A 17,417-nucleotide genomic window follows, 5' to 3' on the forward strand; every position below is an offset into this window, starting at 1 on the left:
CACCCACCACCCACACCCTTGCACCCACAAACACTTTGCACACTACACACCATGGAATAAAAGAAAATGCCCAAATTCACAGAGAGTGAGTTGAAAGTCATGGTAAATGAGATAGTCAGGGTGGAACCACAGCTGTTTGGTAGCCTGGTCCAACAGAAACCATTAGCCACAAGGACCCAAATGTGGCAAAGGATAGTCCAAAGGGTCAATGCAGTAGGGAACACCTCGCGATCCAAGAAGGAGATCATGAAGCGTGGCATGATCTTATGAGGTTTGTCAGAGAGAGGAGAAGCATGAACCGGGAGCTAGCTGACGGGACTGGCGGTGGCCCTCCCATCACACCAAAACCATTCACACCATGGGAGGAGAAGGTGCTTGCCATACTGCCTCCTGAGAGTCTTTCAAGAGTATCCGGGGGAGTGGAGGCTGGTAAGTACAAACAAATGTTAACCAACACACTGATATGTACTTTCTTGCACAACCCAAACCCCATTGTATTGTATACCTTCACCTAACAGGTAGGTAGCCATCTTGCCTGGGAGGCCTGTTTGGGGGAGGGAGGCCTGTACCACTACTCCCACCATGCCCCCTGTCCCACCCCTAAGCAGGATGTAGCACACCACACCAACCCAGAAGCAGTTTGCAGCCATTGTATTGTTCACCTTCACCTAACAGGTAGGTAGCCATCTTGCCTGGGAGGTCTGTGTGGGGGACGAAGGCCTGCACTACTACTCCCACCATGCTCCCTGTCCCACACCCCAGCAGGATGGATCACTCCCTCACCCAGAAACACTTGGAAGCCAGTGCAGTACACCAAACAAACTTACAGGTAGGTAGCCATCTTCACAAGCAGGGTGTTTGTGTTTGTGGGTGGGAGGCCTGCACTACTACTCCCACCATGCCCCCTGTCCCACACCCCAGAAGGATGGATCACTCCCTCACCCAGAAGCACTTGGAAGCCATTGCATTGTTCACCTTCACCTAACAGGTAGGTAGCATGGACATGCAGCCACACATCTGTCACCAATGAAATGGTGCCATATGCCAACACCAGACCTCTCCATGCACTAATATGCACACCGACCCCGCTTGACACGCACAGTGTGCGCACAGGTAAGCAGAGGGAATGGTCACAGATAACAAAGAGTCACACACCAATGGACATGCACAAGGAAGACCATGCACAACCATGCACAGCACACACTGATGAGTGCATTGCCATTTGTCCCAATCGGCAAGGAACATGTAAAATTAGAGAAAGCATGTGTGGGCTCATAAATCCAAATATGTACATTACAGGTCATAGTCATGCAGTACAATACAATGGTCACTCCATGGCCAGATGTGACGTCAGCCATAGCATACGAATCAACATTGAGAGAACCATTAAACTCATTTGTGCTGGTCCCTACATAGCAACTGGTCCCTGTGAACATGATCACAGCACGATTTGCATGCAATGAATCGACATCTGACAACATATGTTGTCTGTACCTCTGCATCATGTCGTGAGGATCAGTATTGCACATAGAAAAAGAAGTGAAGATCAGTCAATTGTGTACTGTACAGACACTGGATGACACACAGCTAACAGGATTCTTGCTGAGTGCACAACACTGACCATTCCCCATCTAATCCACAGATGACCAAGAACTCACTGCTTAGGAGAACATCAATGACCAGCAGAGCCAGTCTCCACCCCCGGTACTTGGACTCTCGTATATAGACTCCCAGGATTTTCCGGACGATCAGCTTGAGGCCGGCGCATCTGGTGTGCCAGGGAGCACCAGGTCCCAGGACCCCATCCTCCCCACCATCACGTCTGCTGTAACAACAACAGCACAGCTGGGCCCTGCCGTTACGGCCTGTGCGTCCATCGCCACCACCACCACCAGTGCCACCTGCAGCACCCTCCCTGTGCCAGGGGATGACCAGCCCACACCAACAACTGTGGACGGCAGGGAGAGTATGTGGGGACCCACAGTGGTGAGGCAACAGGTCCGTGGCAGCAGGGTAGGTGGGAGGGCCAGGGTCACACCCAGACATCAGGAGGTTGGGACCCAATCCCTGGACCACTTCACCAGAGTCATTGGGGCCTATGAACAGGTCCAGGGACAAAGTGGCCGGTCTGACAAACTATTACGCTAGCTCATTCTGCTGATGAGGTCCATCGACACACGCCTTGGACAAATGGTGGACCTAATGGGCTAGCAAGTCGCGCTACTGAGGGACAGGCCTGCGTCCCAAACAACACCTCCGCCCCCTCTGTTGTGCTGCAGGATGACAGTGCACCATCCTCCCCTGCAGCCACAGAGAGGGGTGAGTCCTCAGACGCCGCTGGCCATGCAGCAGGGTCCCCCCCAGCCAAGCGAGCAAGGGGCATCCAAAGAAGAGCCTGGGAGTCTCTGGAGGCAAAGCACCAGCCTCACGCCAGTCATGAGGCCAGCCCTGATGGCAACCCTCTTCCCCACTGCACTGACTGTTTGGACTGTCCTTCCCCCATGTAAATCTGCCTGCACCCCTCACATGTCAACTCTGCAAATAAAATACCTACACACTTTAATTGTGTCAGCTTTGTCTTCAGTGCATTATTTACAGTCTTCCAAATGTTCATAATTTATCAGAAAGATGTACAGTATGTTGGCATGGATAATTTTGAGGCACATAAGGAAACACAACAGAACAACATTCACTGGTGTGAGTGTGGCATCACAGACATTACACTACACCAACCATGTACATAAGCCAACATGCAGACAACACAATGGGCAACAAGTGTCAACAAACACGTCCCGTTTACATTCACAGATGACATGTCAATGTCACATTTCCATACACACGCAACTTGACATCTGGCAGTCTGTACCATTCGCACATAGCCCTTCTCGACAACAGCAATCTCACCAGGCAATGCACATGTTGTACTTCGTCACCCATCGTCAAGTGAAGAAGCGGGTAATGAGCTGTTGACGCATGTCACCACCTTCCTCCTTCCCACTGTCCTCATCACTGGACTCAGGTTCTTGTGCAGGTGGGGGCCTTGGGTACTCATCATCATCCAGGAGCAGGGAAATATCCTTGCGAATGGCCAGGTTGTGGAGCATGCAGCATGCCACTATGATCTTACACACCTTCCCAGGTGAGTATGACATTGCACCTCCGGTTCTGTCAAGGCAGCGGAAACGTGACTTGAGCAGGCCAAAAGTCTGCTCTGCCACACGACTGGTCCTACCATGGGCCTCATTGTATTGGATTTCCGCCCGGGTCCTGGGATTCCGCAGTGGGCTCAGCACCCATGGATGGCTGGGATATGCAGAGTCACCTAAGAATGACAAACACACATTGCAATGTTGCACAGGCAGAGGGCAGCAGGTCACACACCCAGGACGCCGTACGACTAGGCATACTCACCCACAATCCAAGCACGCTCGGGAAGCAGATTTGCCATCAGCCTGGGCACAATGCTGTTCCTCAGGATGTAGGAGTCATGGGCTGAGCCAGGGAATATGGCACACACTTGCGAGATGGTCATATCGGCCAGGCACACTACCTGCACATTGATCGAGTGATAATGTTTTCTATTACGGAAAATGTTCTCACTCGCCTGTGGTGGCACAAGACCGACATGTGTGCAATCAATGGCCCCAACAACATGGGGGATGTGCCCAAGGGGATAGAAGTCTACCTTCACACCTGCCATTTCTGCTCCCCAGGGGAAATGTATGTATCTGTCTGTGTAGATCATCATGGCTGCAAGAACATCCCACAGCACCATGCTGAACATGGGTTGAGACATCCCAGCAGCGCTGGCCAAGGTCTCCTGGAAGGATCCAGTGGCAAAAAAATGGAGGGCAGCCCTCACTTTGTAAGTTGGTGTGAAAGTTGTTGGGTAGTGGCGACGAGGCTGCAGGTGGGGCTCCAACAGATCACAAAGGGACTTCAGGGTGGCTCTGTCGAGTCGGAACTTGTGAATGATCGCTATATCCTCAATGTTCTCCAGCAGTGTCAAGTGATGTATCAGATTCGGCCTCCTCCTAGTTGAAATGAAATTGGACACATGTCAATGACATCCATCATGAGATGGTCACAGTATATCACGTTCAGGATGAAACAGAATGAACAAACACTGACTTGAGGGATGTGTGATACACCATGTGACATGGGTGTACGTTTGAGCCACACAGAGGGCACACCTCTCCATTTACAATACACCAGTGTGTAAAACACCACATAGGTCAATGTGAATGCACATATTTTCAAGGCCACATTCCACATGTGTACGCCTGGGAGCATGTCATCCAGCCATTGTGCAACAAATCAACACAACTGTCTCATACTCATCTGCTGTACCTGTCACACCTCAATGCATCACTCAAACTTGGCACACATCCGCAACACAATGATCACAGTTGGCGGTGAATTGACAATTGTGTGTATGAGCACACAGATAAGCACAAATAAGTAACAGCATCATACAGTGAGACAAGCCTTGCAGAGGTCATCACTGCCCCACAACACAATCATATGTGTACATGCTGTCCTACCTCATAAACCGTCTACGGCATTTGTGACATGTTAGGGACTACAGGCCAATGCACCTCACACATACACAACCATGGCCCATGTAGGCACCTGTGGAGTCAATGGAACATTGACATTGTGTGCAAGATGATGTGATCTTCACCATGGGGCCACTGTGCACTGTTGCAGTGTTCCTGATGGACATTTACATTGTATGTGCCACAAATTGCTGTAGCTACTACCTGGCCCGGTGGTGTGTCACCAGCAACACCCCTTACACAAGTGTGGTTGTCATTGGCATGGAGACATGCCCAAATGGCGGTGGGCATGCTCCACCACCCAATTCGCAGTAGCTACCGCCTGGCCCCAGCGGTGTGTCACCGCCATGGAGCATTGCCTACAGTCAACGGGAGCGATGATTGCGGTGGCATGATGCAGTTTTTGAAAATCACGGAAGGCGTGCTCCGCCACCACCGAGGGGGTCATTGGATGCTTTTGAAAGATGCACCATCGCAGTAGCGCACCCCGGGCCCCTGTGGTACATCACCGCCATGGAGCATTGCCTATAGCCAATAGAAGCGATGATTGCGGTGGCATGATGCAGTTTTCAAAATTGCGGTAGGCGTGCTCCGCCACCTCGGAGGCGGACATTGGATGCTTTTGAAAGAAGCAGACCTGGACAACCAATTGTTGCAGTTTGGCACCTTAGAAATGACCCCAGGGGGCTATATATGTGTGGGAGTGAGCCTCACAGTTTCACTGCTCACAGAGCCTGCTGCCTGGGACCCTCACCTGCTGCTGCCTCTGGAGCCTGCTGTCTGAGACCCTCGTCTGCTTCTGCCTCCAGAGCCTGATGCATGAGACCCTCATCTGCTGCTGCCTTTAGAGCCTGCTGCCAGAGACCCTCGTCTGCTTCTGCCTCCAGAGCCTGATGCATGAGACCCACATCTGCTGCTGCCTCCAGAGCCTGAGACCCCTCACCTCCCTATTTCACCACAGGTGTTCCATGTCCACAGGGATGGTAAGGACAGAGAAGATCCGTGCCAGTCCATTCACAAGCGAGGAGCTGGAGGTTCTGGTGGACAAGGTGCTAGCACAGTATCCAAGGTTGTATGGTGCCCCACATGTCGTGGTAAGTCATCGAAAAGGGAGGTGTTGGGCAGGGGGGTAGACATGTAGTTGGACTGCTGCAGTATATTCCTGAGGGTGTGGGGTTGTGTCATACACTGACAAACATGCTGTCTCCAGGGGGAAGGAGTGTGTGTCCCAATGTCACGGTTTTCCCTGCCTGCAGTTGTATGTCTGAGTGGAGTGTGTTACTTTGTCAGCCATACAGGGACACAGGATGTTGGACATGCAGGTGCCAGGACAGTAATTGCTTGGCTGAATGTCTCTGTGTGCCCCTGTTGTCCGACTCAGTGTGAACCCAGATGCTCTGCACAGTGCCCGCCCACCAAGACGAGATCACAAAACTGCACTTACTGTGTCCTTACTCTTGTTCATTCACACTGAAATCTAAATATGCACCATCTCAGCCCTGTATAATTGCACATGACCACACTTGTGTAAATGTACATTTTGTTGGTGAGCCCATGTACCCCGATGCCACACACATGACATACAGATATGTTCACAGGACATGCTCATTGAATGCTACCCAGTCATGCACACAGTGAGGCTACACACAGACACAGCTCGATATGTGATGTATGTAGTGGCCAGACATGCATAGGACTGGAGATGTGTGCAAGCCACAAAGGGGGTTCAGTGCAGTCATCCTGCATGTGTGTAAGATTAGCAGGGATCCTGTACGCCCTCATAAATGCATGCAATCACATCTGCTTGGCCCATGCAGAGTGCCCAGTGAGGTGTACCCCAGGGTGGGATGGACAGAAATTACATTTGCTAATGAGTCTGTGTCTTGCTACTGTACTGATAGATGTTGGTAGATGATACTGTGTCACTGATCATTTCCCCCTCTTTTATCCCATGCCTGCAGCTCAAGGTACACCAGCGTAAGGCCGTGTGGAGGGCCATTGCAGCAAAGGTGCGAGCCCTGGGGCTATCTAACAGACGATGCACCCACTGCCACAAGAGGTGGGGCGACATCAGCCGGCTGTCAAAGAACGTGGCAGAGATGACCTTGAGGCTGCTACCATGCACTGGGCGTTTGGCACGGCGCAGCATGACACCACTGATGGGCCGCATCTTGGCAGTGACTCATCCTGAACTGGATGCACATCTGAAGGAGCATCATCAGCAATGCGGGTGTGAGTATTTGGGGAGGATTACTTTGGCAGGGAGCGGATGCATGTGTACAGGGCCTGTGGCAGCAGTTGCCTATGTCATGATCGTGGGGTGGTGCTGTGTCACATCAGTGGCTGCTGGGATGGGTGCCAGTGTAATGCATTGGCCCAAACTGGCCTTACAAAGGTGATCCTCCCTGCTGTGCATTCCCATAGCCGGATGTGTTAGGATCTACATGGTCATTCAGCACTGGGATAGTGTGGGAAATATATTTGGGGGTGAACAGCAGTGTCCACTATCTGAGTGTGACTTCAGGTATGCGTACTTTGCACCATGATCGTTGAGGCCCACACATCTGACAACAATGTGCCTCAGAGTACAACATGGTGTTTGGCATGGGCTACTTGCCATTGTGGACTGTCATGTCCTAATAGGCGTCAGTGTTGCCCCCTCCTGTTCCCTCAAGGTCTGTCAGTGGAAATAAGTGGTGTGCCCACATCATGTCCCTGTGGGCAGAGCAAGTTGTGTGTCTGGTAGACTTCATCCACGGGCAGGGTGTTGTGCTGTGTGGCCTTAACATGGATCCGTCATGGCAGATATTCAGAGTTACAAGCACTGTTGTGGTCTATGTAGTGAGTTGCTGCAATGTGATTGCAGAGTGTGGTGGTCACCTTTTTTTTTATTTATTTTTTTATTATTTTATGCAAGGAAATACAGCAGTGGAAGAAAAAAAAGATAAGCAATTCAAAGCATAAATATAGGATTGCATACAGACTCAAGAAAACAAAGGAAGTTAAATCCATTCCGCAATTGGCGCCTATATTTCCTTTCCCAAAGCCCTTCTTTTAACACCCTTAGACTGATAAATAGCAGACTCCATGTTATACATAAACCATAATTTTTCTCGCCAATTAAAAAAAGAAGGAGTTTCAGAGTTGATCCACTCCCTAGTAATGCATGCTCTGGCCACTGCCATACAAATGAAGAGAAAACAAGTTAGTGGTTTAGATCTTGAAGTGCTAGAATCTATACCTATTATCAACAGCTCTGCAGTTACCCTGATATCGCAATTAAGAACAGAAGAAAAAAACATTTCAATTTGATGAAAAAAATCCCCAAGCTTAGGATATTGAAAAAACATGTGTATGTTATTAGCTGCATACAAACCACAGCGGTTGCATTTCGTTCCCACCGTCGTACTCCATTTAACCACTTTGCTAGGGGTGTAGTAGAGGTCATGAATACACATAAAATGTTGAGATTTTATCATCCCGGTAATTAAGATTTCAGACGCTAATTTAACAGATTCTAGAACATCAATATCAGGGATCCCTAATTTGCTAACCCATTTCAGCTGACAATACTCTAAGTCATCCCCAAATTCCTGAATCAAACACAAATAAAGCATACCTATCAGAGTTTTTCTATACAAGTGTTCCATAAGGGGGACTTTGTTCATGCTAACATCAGTGATGGAGGAAGAGCTTTGTAGAAAACTGCGAATCGGAAGGTATTTAAAAAAATAATTTTTAGTTAACAAAAACTTATCCTGAAGTTCCTGAAACGAGGCAAGCTGGCCATTAATATATAAATCACCCAAATAGCATATTCCTTTCTGCTCCCATCTAATAGTAATTAAATGACAGAAAATCGTAGCTGGTAAAAGACCAGGAGCAGCGATGGGTGTATAGGCACTCAATTTGCTTAGTCCCAAATGCTTCCGAACTTTTTTACACACACCAAAAGCTGCCTTCAGCGTCTTAAATTTGATTTTCTTGTGATAACTAGGTTCACCAGGTAGATTTGGTCATCTTTTGTACTGCATTGATTGAATTGCTTTGTCCTGTTGATGACACTAACCCAACCCTGCATCTCTCTTACATGCAGATTCACCAGTGGACACGGAGGGACAGGAGCCGAAAACCAGTGGTGGCGAGAGTAGCACTACATCTGCACAGGAGCCCAGTGTCACAGAGGTCACTAGCACATCAGAGGGGGACCGTAGTATGCAGGAATAATCCCTGCCTGAGACACAAAGTGTAACATCATCTGATGCCAGAGGGGATGCATCATGTTGGCAGACACAGGGAATAGGGACTCTGCATCATCTTCTACCACACGGCGGCCAGTGCCCACCCTCCCATCCACTTCCTCTGGTGCTGCCCGTGTCCGCGTCAGTTACAGGGGACGAGTTACATTCACACCTGGCACTGCTGCCCCTGTCCCTCCTGCTGCCCTCAGTGCTGAGTTTGTTGAGCTCCTGCGCCAGTTTTCAATGCCTTCAGGGACCATGACAAAAAAATAGGCCAGATGGTTGCCTACATAGAGGGCATACACTCTGACGTTGGTGGGCTACACCATACTGTTCAGACTTTGTCGTCCACAGTAATGACTTCCCTTCAATGGACACGTACTCCCATTCCTGCTCCAGTGCCTTTGTCCACCTCCCAGTCAGTGGCCACATTGGATGATAGTGACCACGGTTCCCATACATCACAGTCACGACAAAGCACAAGAACCACCCAGCAGAAACAACCCAAGTGGGCCCGCCCACAGACACCATCCCCACAGAAGAGCAAACCCACCCCAGAATGCAAAGACAAGAGCACGTCAGGAAAGAGCAAGGCGGAAAAAGCAATGAAGCAGACATCAGGCTCACATGCCTCAGAGGCATCACCTGCGAAGGACTCTCCTGTCCCTAAAACTTCACGCAAAGCTAGGCGTGCAGTGTCTATGCCCACTGAGGAGGTGTTGTATGGCAAGGTGCAACTAGGAAGGGCTCAGGGCCACATTTTCCCACCACATCGACTCCAATTCCTAGCACAGTGAAGCAGGTGAAGGAGTGCACTGTAGGGGCTACCCCTGACAAACAGGAAAAGGAGGGCACTCAAGGGGGTACACCTGGCAAACAGGGGAAGGAGGGCACTGTAGGGGGTAGACCTGGCAAACAGGGGAAGTAGGGCACTGAAGGGGGACATTTAGCAAACAGGGGAAGGTGGTCCAGAGGCGTAGCTAGACAAAGCATTCCCCAGGATCCAGCACGTCACCAGAGGGAGTGCCAGTGTCTGCACCTTATGTGGGTCTGTTGGTGTGTGTGCCTGTCACAGGTCTGCATGACTCCACCTCCACGTGCCACAACACCACCTGGTCCAAACAACCCTCCAGCTTGCCAAGCCATTGATAGCCCTACATCACCTGGGCCTCTCTCTCCCCAGTCAAGTCCTCCTGCTGTCCTGACACACAGCCAACCCCAAGTCCACCTGGCAGCTATGAGTGAGTGGTAGTCCCCCTCATACACCTGTCTCTCATACAGGCGTGCTAGTCATGCCCATTGCTTACCACCTGAGTGTGTTGAGGGCCATGGAAGGGTACAGTTAAACACACTCATTGAGCAGCTTCTCATGTCCTGACTCTGCACTTTGCAATGCCCACGTGCCTTGTCATTCACTGCTCTTCTGTCCTTGACTGTGCAGCTTCTCATGTACTCACTCTGCACTTTGCCATGCCCACTGGCCTTACTCTTCTGCCCTTGACTGTGCAGATTCTCATGTACTCACTCTGCACGTTGCCATGCCCACTGGCCTTGTCATTCGCTGCTGTTCTGCCCTTGACTGTGCAGCTTCTCATATACTCACTCTGCACTTTACCATGGCCACAGGCCTTGTCATTCAATGCTGTTCTGTCCTTGACTGCAGCTTCTCATGTTATGATTCTGCACTTCACCAAGCCCTCAGGCCTTGTCATTCAATGCTGTTCTTTCCTCAACTGCAGCTTCTCATGTCCTGATTCTGCACTTCACCATGCCCACTGGCCTTGTCATTCACTGCTGCTCTGCCCTTGACTGCAGCTTCTCATGTCCTGACTCTGCACTTTGCCATGCCCACTGACCTTGTCATTCACTACTGTTCTGCCCTTGACTGTGCAGCTTCTCATGTCGTCACTCTGCACTTTGCCATGCCCACTGGCCTTACTGTTCTGCCCTTGACTATGCAGATTCTGATGTACTCACTCTGCACTTTGCCATGCACACTGGCCTTGTCATTCACTGCTGTTCTACCCTTGACTGCAGCTTCTCATGTACTCACTCTGAACTTTGCCATGCCCACTGGCCTTACTGTTCTGCCCTTGACTGTGTAGATTCTCATATACTCACGCTGCACTTTGCCATGCCCACTGGCCTTGTCATTCACTGCTGTTCTGCCCTTGACTGTGCAGCTTCTCATGTCCTGACTGCACTTTGCCATGCCTACTGACCTTGTGATTCACTGCTGTTCTGCCCTTGACTGTGTAGCTTCTCATGTCCTGACTCTGCACTTTGCCATGCCCACTGGCCTTGTCATTCACTGCTGTTCTGCCCTTGACTGCAGCTTCTCATGTACTCACTCTGCACTTTGCCATGCCCACTGGCCTTACTGTTCTGCCCTTGACTGTGCAGATTCTTGTGAACTCACTCTGAACTTTGCCATGCCCACTGGCCTTGTCATTCACTGCTGTTCTGTCCTTGACTGTGCAGCTTCTCATATACTTACTCTGCACTTTGCCATGCCCACTGACCCTACTGTTCTGCCCTTGACTGTGCAGATTCTGATGTACTCAATCTGCACTTTGCCATGCCCACTGGCCTTGTCATTCACTGCTGTTCTGCCCTTGACTGCAGCTTCTCATGTCCTGACTCTGCACTTTGCCATGCCCACTGGCCTTGTCATTCGCTGCTGTTCTGCCTTTGACTGTGCAGCTTCTCATGTACTCACTCTGTACTTTGCCATGCCCACTGGCCTTACTGTTCTGTCCTATGCCTGTGCAGCATCTCATGTACTTGCTGAGAATTTTGCCCTGGACACTGGCCCTGTTTCTCTGCTGTGTTGGACTCTCCCCTGTGCAGTCTCTCATGTACTTGATGAGAATTTTGCCATGGACACTGGCCCTGTTGCTCTGCTGAGTTGTACTCTCCCCTGTGCAGCCTCTCAGGTACATGCTGTGCACCCTGCCATGGACACTGGCCCTGTTGCTCTGCTGTGTTGTACACTCCCCTGAGCAGCCTCTCATGTACTTGCTGTGTACCCTGCCATGGAAACTGGCCCTGTTGTTCTGCTGTGTTGGACTCTCCCCTGTGCAGCCTCTCATGTACATGCTGTGCACCCTGCCATGGACACTGGCCCTGTTGCTCTGCTGTGTTGGACTCTCCCCTGTGCATCCTCTCATGTACTTGCTGAGAATTGTGCATGGACACTGGCCCTGTTGCTCTGCTGTGTTGGACTCTCCCCTGTGCAGCCTCTCATGGACTTGCTGAGAATGTTTCCATGGACACTGGCCCTGTTGTTCTGCTGTGTTGGACTCTCCCCTGTGCAGCCTCTCATGTACTTGCTGTGCACAATGCACTGGGCACTGGCCTTCCTGTTTAGAGTCTGCCTGTGCAGATTATCTTGCATATGCTCAGCATTTTGTGCCTTGCTCTTCTCTACTGTGGTTCTATTGTCACATCAATGCAATATGTAAATAAAGACAGTTACTCCTGTTGTCTGTTTTGTCAGTGTCCTTGCTGATCAAAGCCGCATCACATTTTTTAACAGGGGTGACAGGGTCCTCAGTCCATTCAGACACTGATACTTGTGTTATCTGTGGTGTCTATTTTACCTGTCATGCAGTTCTCTTTTTCGTGGATTGCTATTGCTGGCTATATTGTTCACATGTCAGGTTGGGGGACACTGCCAGCACAGGGTGTGATGCTGTGCACAGGTTTGCATGCAGGCTGGGCAATGTCATCATGTATGTGTGTTATTCCTTTATGTGTGCCCAGCTGTGTATGTGTATGGTCATCTTGTGATGGCCCTTAGTCCTGGTCCCATGGCCTACATGAGATGCGTGCTCTTGGGTAGTCTAGAGGTGTGCAGTGTGAAGGGTGTGACTTTGTAGGGGGTGTGGATGTGTGTGTGCCCCTGGATTGTGAAAGACACACCTGTGTCACCCAGGAGTTGTGTGCCTGTTGTTTGGATTGTTCTGCCCTGTGGATGTGGTTGTATGCACATGTGTGAGTTGTCTGTTGTGCACTGTGCAGTGTGTTGGTGTGTCCGTGCTGTTCTGTCTGACTCCTACTTGTTGTTTTAGTCACTTATGAATGTGGAGAGTATGTGACTTGAACATCAGTGTTGTGTTTGTTTGATCATCCATGTGTCTTGAATGTGTTTGTGTAGACTGTGCAGCCCTGCTGCTCCACACTGCCATAGTGGTTGTATTTCTCATACATTGCAGGCACATGGTGCCTTTTATCTACTGTATGGCATGGTGTGTGTGGTGTAATGCCATCCCCTATGTGTGCCACTTATGCCTACCCATTGTGAGTCTGAACTCCCTCTATTTGAGTATGGTACACCCCTTACATGTTGACTACTGACATTCAAGACAGTTAACCTTGATGTCAGCTGCCCCCTAGGTTTACATGTGTGTGTGCTTCCCCATCACTTAATTTGTGACACTATGCTTTGTGGTGCAGTTCTTGGGCCAAGAGTGATGTTACACTATGGACATTGCCCCAATGGTTTATGTGTGATGTTCCTGTACTATTAATCAGTCAGGATTGCTCTTGTGCACTTCAGCTGTGTGTGCTGCCCAGTGCTCTGGACAAAATGGTTCTGCTCTTGTATCCCAGAGTGGTGCATCTGTTGTTGTTGTGTTGGATGTATGTGTGTTGGCTGTGGTATTGCTTCACTTCCTGGGTGTGCTGTTGTGTTTGTGCTGTGCTGATTTGTGTTGTGTGTGTTAATGTTGTGTCAGTCATGTCTGTGTGTGACTATTCTGCTTGGTGTGCACACACTGCTTGTTGTGCGTACAGTGCTGTGTGTATGTGGCCTTGGCATTTCCAGATGTGTATCCCCCGATGTCCTGTAGTGTTTGTTCATTTTTGATTTCACGTGCATCTGTAGTTGGTTTCATGTGGCAGTGTTCTTCTGTGATGGTGCACTTCTTGTGTGATTTGTGGTATGTTGTCTGTGTTTTGGTCCGGGGTGATGAGGTTATGCACTCCTGTTGTGTCTATGCTCCCATTGCCTTTCCACAGTTTGGCTGACAGGGTATGTCTGTTTCTGATGGGGTTCTGTGTGTGTTTCTGTAGTCTTTGGTGTTTGTGTGTTGTTTTTGGGCAGACATCTGTTCAGGCATCCCTGTGTGTGTGTATTATGTTTGTGGTTACACCCAGGGTGTGTGTTTGTTTGTGTGTATATGTACTGGCAAGTATTGGCAGCCTTCAGTGTGTGTGGCACTGGTGTTGTGTGTTCCTGTGCAACCACTCCTGCAGTGGCTGTCTCCCTGGTTGTTTGTTGTGTGGTGCAGGGTGTGGATTGACCTTGCTTTTTGCTGTGCATGGGGGTGCACAGGATGGGAACCTGGCCTGTGCCTTCATGGGGTGTGTTGATGTGTGGAGGGGGGAGGTGTGTCCCTGGGGTCTTTGTGCACTGCCCATGGCTTGGACTGGCCCTGTGTTCTGCATTGTGCGCATGTATACACCGCTGAGGTGACGTGACCGAGACGTTGATGCAAGCTCGCGGTTGATGTGTGTCCAGAATGCAGTGGGGTGGCTTGGTGGCAGGGGGTTCATGTGTGGGTGCCCTTGTGGATGTGTTGATGCCCCCATCAGGGTGTCTGTTGTGAATTTGGACCCTGTGTAAGCCCGTGTGTTTTGTCGGGCGTACTTTGATGGCGGTGCCCGTCGCTCCACGGCGGAGAGGAATTGACCTATGTTTTGCAATACTAATATGGCGGATGTGTTTCCCACTGCTCGCGGGTGGAAAAGGGCATTTTTCCTCCCCGCCAGCACCGCGGTGCCACCGCCCGACATCCTAATGGACCCCTAAGTATGAGTTACTATCTATATGAATAAATGAAGTGGTGTTTGTATAAGTGTGGAGCTTAGTAAATGCAAGTATGATCAATTGTTTGCATAAGTGATCAGGATGGCTGCATAAGGGAATAGGATGTGTGCTGGTGTGTAATGTTGATGTAGGTGTATAAGTATATTTAATCGTGTTCTATTGATCTTTGTTAGCATGTATGAGTGAATCTATAGGTAAGTGTTTAGATGTGTGTGTAGATGTAGGAATCACTGAGTGGGTTTTTAGAAACTTATATTGGTGTGTTAATGGTTTCAAATATGGTACTCCATATGTTATAATTAGCAATATACTTTACGATGTGATATAATGTGTATGTAATCACGCATGTACTCGATAAAGTTGTATTGAGACGTTGTAAGATGGCGCCCAAAACGGGCACTATTTGGTCCTTTGTTAATTGTAATGAATTGTAGACCACGTGATTTGCATCATCCTAACTTTAAAATGGCCGCTAGTCGGCGTGTATAATGCAAACATATGGCTAAGGCATCGCCGAAACGCATCATGTTTTACTGTCCCTGTGGATCGTGAATTAAAGTAATTTATAGCTTATTTAGTTCCTGTGGAGTGCTTTCCTTGACCGCGAAGGAGAAAGGAGTGAGCGCTGACATATACGCGAAGGCACCATCGCGTTCAGAGCACCCGTCCATGAGTGCGCTGCTTCGTGGTGCAAACGGAGCTTTCATATATTAGATATATATATATAAAAACAGACATTTGAGGTGAGCAGATCTAGAGTGTCGCTGGTGTTGAGAGTGCTCTAACAGGGGCTGCTTTCCACCTAAACTTGAGAACTACCCAGAGTTCTCTCCTTCTTTTTTGCATAATTTATGCGTCACTCTATGCCTGAAAAGGTTTTGTTTTGACTTAATACTGGGTGCTCCCTTGTGTCTGGACAAAGCTATACCTCTCTGAAGAGCTCTAATTAGAGCGAAACACTGTGTCAGGGGTTGCTTTTACTCATTTCAGGTTGGCTTGAGTTGGTATTTCACTAATTCTAAGCTGTAATATTGTGCCTGGAGTGATAAATGGCTTTTGTAATTTTACAGCTCGGCAAGTACAGCACTGTACTAGTCCTATGCTTAAAGACTTTGCTGTATAAATTGCAAAAGACTTTGTCATTTTCTATCTCGGCGTGGATAGCACTGTGCTAATCCTATGCTTAAAAACTTTGATAGAAAAACAGACATTTGAGGTGAGCAGATCTAGAGTGTCGCTGGTGTTGAGAGTGCTCTAATAGGGGCTGCTTTCCACCTAAACTTGAGAACTACCCAGAGTTCTCTCCTTCTTTTTTGCATAATTTATGCATCACTCTATGCCTGAAAGGGCTTTGTTTTGACTTAATACTGGGTGCTCCCTTGTGTCTGGACAAAGCTATACCTCTCTGAAGAGCTCTAATTAGAGCGAAACACTATGTCAGGGGTTGCTTTTACTCATTTCAGGTTGGCTTGAGTTGGTATTTCACTAATTCAAAGCTGTAATATTGTGTCTGGAGTGATAAATGGCTTTTGTAATTTTACAGTTCGGCAAGGACAGCACTGTACTAGTCCTATGCTTAAAGACTTTGCTGTATATATTGCAAGGGGCTTTGTCATTTTCTATCTCGGCGTGGATAGCACTGTGCTAATCCTATACTTAAAAACTTTGATAGAAAAACAGACATTTGACAGGGGCTGCTTTCCACCTAAACTTGAGAACTACCCAGAGTTCTCTCCTTCTTTTTTGCATATATATATATATATATATATATATATATATATATATATATATATTAAATCCACATCCTTTGTAACGCCGGGACACCGTGACAGCGGTGCATTTAGGGGCAAAGGTCCCCCTTCGTTGTATGCAGGTCCACAAAACGTAGCAAAACTACGTAAATGCACTCCCCTTGAAAGATCAGGAATCAAGATATCCTCAGCAAAGTGCGCTTTTCCAAAAGTTCATGTTTATTTAAAGTGCAGCATCGTGACAAGTCATGGAATCACAAAACCCAACGCGTTTCAGCGAGGAAACTCGCCTTGATCACGGGTAGTTTTCAAATCCAATGAACAACATTTAAATAAAGTTTCACCTGGTAAGTGCAACATAAACAAAGGACTCAAAGCTTGTAAATATGGTGGCCATCTTTGAATGGAGTACACCCATTAGTCACACAGTTCAAAGCAATACATATCTGATTCAAAGGCACCCAATAAACAAATTATATGGCCTAAATGAGCCCAAATTGTCACATATGTGTCATTATAAAGAAAAATAGATGCGAAACATTATCTGCACTTTTCTTAATTCAGTCGACATCTTAACTGTAAATAAACCAGTTCTTATAATTCAAATCCACATTATAAGTAAGATTGATCTGAAGCAATTGTAATTGTAAAGTTCTCGATCACGTATAAACCCCCAGTGAGGTTTTGCAATTACCCTAATAGGTATTACAAGTTGACCAACATGCATACTCGGTCTCTATTTGACTATCAGTGGCTTCAGTGAATAGTTACGCTGTCCAATTTCACAGTTGACTTAGCAGAAAGGTGCCCAATATATACAGTGCCTTGCATGCTACATATGGAATCCCAAGTGAGGTAATACGTTTAAGGCAGTCATTCGTGTCAATCCAAGTCCATAGAGGCTTAGATGGATGTCTCTCAATGTGCATCATACCCAGTCAGTACCTATAAAAGAGACACAAAGGAAAAGAGAAGGTGCAAGTCAGAATCTATACCATGCAATTGCAGGGACTAATAGTTTAAGCTAAGAGTT

The sequence above is a fragment of the Lissotriton helveticus genome, chromosome 4_1 (genome assembly GCF_964261635.1).
Source record: "Lissotriton helveticus chromosome 4_1, aLisHel1.1, whole genome shotgun sequence".
Classification (NCBI taxonomy): Eukaryota; Metazoa; Chordata; class Amphibia; order Caudata; family Salamandridae; genus Lissotriton; species Lissotriton helveticus.